At 44.5% G+C, this 3,268-nt stretch overlaps 1 protein-coding gene across 1 annotated transcript in view; it reads right to left on the bottom strand.

Annotated features, from left to right (window-relative positions):
* Positions 1 to 1,756, bottom strand: part of Sfi1 (SFI1 centrin binding protein) — a 116,963-nt gene extending 115,207 nt beyond the window's left edge. The window contains exon 1 of the mRNA XM_023705857.1: positions 1,621 to 1,756. The gene's annotated coding sequence lies outside the window, so the exon portion shown is untranslated. The remainder of the gene's footprint in view (positions 1 to 1,620) is intronic.
* Positions 1,757 to 3,268: the final 1,512 nt, after the last annotated feature.

Below are 3,268 nucleotides of genomic sequence, written 5' to 3' on the forward strand. Positions count from 1 at the left end.
GCAAAGCACAGGGACCATGGTTCAATCCCCCAGCACCACATGCCAGCCAGTCCCGCCCCCTGGTGGGCTGAGCTGGCCACACACACACACATACACATACACAATAAATAAATAAAATAAACTTCAAAAAGATATGCTGATGTCCTAATCTCTGATACTTATAAATGCGACCTTATTTAGAATTAGTCTTTCACAGGTGATTCAGAAGTATTTGTCGGGCTGGTGAGATGGCTCAGTGGTCTAAAGCACCTACTTAGAACAAGCTTAGCAAAGCCCAGGGACCACGGTTCAATCCCCCAGCACCACATGCCAGCCAGTCCGCCCCCTGGTGGGCTGAGCTGGCCCCACACACACACACACACACACACAAATAAATAAATAAGAAAAAGAAGAATTATTTGTTATGTCATGTAGTGTAAACACTATTTCAACAAGAAATTACTGTACAACAACCTTGGAGAGAGGAGGAATGGAAAATTATAAGTATTTACCTGCCATGAGTAACAATAAGCACAAAGTATAAAACTGACAAATGGAGAAACATCACTACAAAAATACTTCAAATTTATAAGTAATATGAAAAATAAACAGAAGAATGCAGTTAGGGCCTATTTTCTGCTCTAAGCTTTAATATTAATTTTTAAACCTATTAATTTGGAAGACATGTAAAAAATATCTTGACTTTTCTTCAGTATTTTGCAGTTTCTAACTAAAACAAACAATAGGGCCGGGGAGATAGCGCTTATTCTACTGAGCTATCTCCCTGGCCCAAGAATGCTCTTATTAAAAAAAAAAAAAAAGAAGAAGAAGAAGAAGAAGAAGAAGAAGAAGAAGAAGAAGAAGAAGAAATTTATATTTTAAACCCCCGAATAAGTTTCAGCTTTTCCAAGAAGCCTTCCCTGACATCACTATGTCTCATACTTTTCACAACCGTTAGGCCAGTACCAATGTAAAATGAATAGACTATAATCAAAATAGCATTTATAATACCGGTATTCTCTGCAGTTTGCATAAATTAACTACTTTAATACAACCACCTCAGCAGGTGACTGCCAGCTCCATTTTACAGATAAATGCCCAGTCCCTCTAGCTGTGGAACGAGGACTAGTTCTCAAGTGCCTAAGACATCCACCTCAACAAACACTACACATCTACACAGATTGACCACACCTAGGAACGGCCTCCTAGTAGAATAAAAACGAAGCACCCACCTCTCACTTTGGGAGAGAATTCCTGGGCCGAATGCTAACGCCTAGCCGCTCGCCCAGTCACGCAGCTGGCATCCCTAAACTGATTCGCATTCCCGCACGCCCAAGAGCGTCGCGTGGGCTCCGACCCGGGGCTGCAGCGCACCAGCAGGGCGGAAAGCGACCAGAGGTTGTCCAGAGGCTCCCCGGAACCTGGCAAACACTGAGCTCCGTTCCGTGGGTCCTTCTCTCACGCAGGGACCAGAGCCCCGCGGGCAGACAGCATCACTCAGCCCCTTCACCTTTCTGAGAGAAAGCGGAGGCCACAGAAGTCGCGGGGCCTAACTCGGAAGCATTTGTGCTCGCTTCCGGACTCACAGACAGAAAAGTAGAGCCACTTAAAGGCTGGGGACGACCAAAAAGGGCCTCGTACCTGAAGAAGCCCAGACCCTCGGCGTGGCGCCCTGGAGGAGTCGCGGCGAGAACCAGCGGAATCAGGAAGCCCCCCTCGGGCCCGCGCAGACCACACCAGGTTTTGCTTTTCGCGCTTCTCCAGAAGCTGGCCTCGTGCTGACCACACCCCCGTTTCCACGGCGACGCGGTGCCGCCAGGTGCCCCGCCCCGGAAATTACAGTTCGCGCAGCCTCAGTAGCCCGAGTAATGCGCCCTCCTCTCGCAAACCTGGAGCTGGGGCGGTTCGAGGTGGATTTGCTTGTGAGAGCTAAAACGCTTCCCGGACACTCCTGAGAATGGCCCTTGGCTTACTTGGCCGTTGGTTTCTTTCTAGGCTCGGCTTCCTACTGCTTTTCGTAGACCAAATAAGTGAGCGCTATTTGGAAGCGGATCCCCACTTACCTGCTGCGGCCAAACGCTAGGCATTAAGTTACCCTCAGTAGGCAGAAGCAGTGGAAAAGTCTTCCTTCTCCAATCTCTAGGTTCTTCAAAGTTCCCAGAGAATGGAAGACCGAACCATGAATCACTGCGTGGAACTAGGAGGTTCCTCCCTTCTGGACTAGGGGAGTAGGGTCCCTGCAGCCCCAGAATTAGAATTACCTTAGGCTGATAGCTTCTTAACCGTTCCTTTAAAATACAATTAATTATATGTTTTTAAATTTGGGTCCACTCTGATAGCTTTATATTATTTATTTACTTATTTCGTCTTTTTGAGATGGTCTCACTATGCAGCTCAGGCTGGCCTGGAACTCAAAATGATCCTCCTGCTTCAGCCTCCGAAGTGCTGGGATTACAGGTGCGCACCACCACACCCAGCAATGCTGATATTAAGTTAAATGTTTTCATGTACTTTTCCCCTTGCGCTTTGTAAGACATCTAAAAGCACTTGAGATTTCTTTTTTTAGTTTTACTTTATAAAGAGTTCAAAATAGTATTAAAACAAATTACCTTAGGGCTGGGGAGATAACTCAGAATAAGCACTTGCCTGGCAAGCGCAAGATCCTGAGTTCAATCCCCGTACAAAAAAAAAAAAAAGTTACCAGTGATACAAAATTTCACTTAACAAAGTAAAATATGAATTTCACAGTATTTGTTGTAATTCAGTGTTGTCTTCCACCCAGTTATTCATATTACCAGATATATGCATGTAAAATTGGGAGACAGAAATATATAAGAAAATAAGAGAAAAAAGGAGAAACAATAGAAAATAAAAACAACAAAAACAAATTATGCATTATCTGCACCTTGCCATAGACCAGCAGAAATCCAAAGTACAGTTATCCAAACTATCCTGTTTACATACATAGATATATCTCCTTCCCCCACTCCCTCTCCTTTCCTCCCTCAACTCAGTAACTTTCCTTTTGAATAGTTCATTCCCTTTTCCCAGTATCTATTATATACCCTTCAGATTCCATTTTCTCCTTCAGGTCCTCACACGAAGAGATAATACAATGTTTGCATATGGAGATTTCTGCAGAGAGCAAAAGTTAGCATTGTTCTTATAAGTGATTGAAACATTTCACATTAAAAATATAAAGAAGGGGGGCCGGGGAGATGGCTCAGTAGGATAAGCGCTTGACCAGCAAACGCAAAGATCTGAGTTCAATCCCCGGTTCCGCAAAAAA

This window comes from Octodon degus, unplaced genomic scaffold, assembly GCF_000260255.1.
Source record: "Octodon degus isolate 3935 unplaced genomic scaffold, OctDeg1.0 scaffold00230, whole genome shotgun sequence".
NCBI lineage: Eukaryota > Metazoa > Chordata > Mammalia > Rodentia > Octodontidae > Octodon > Octodon degus.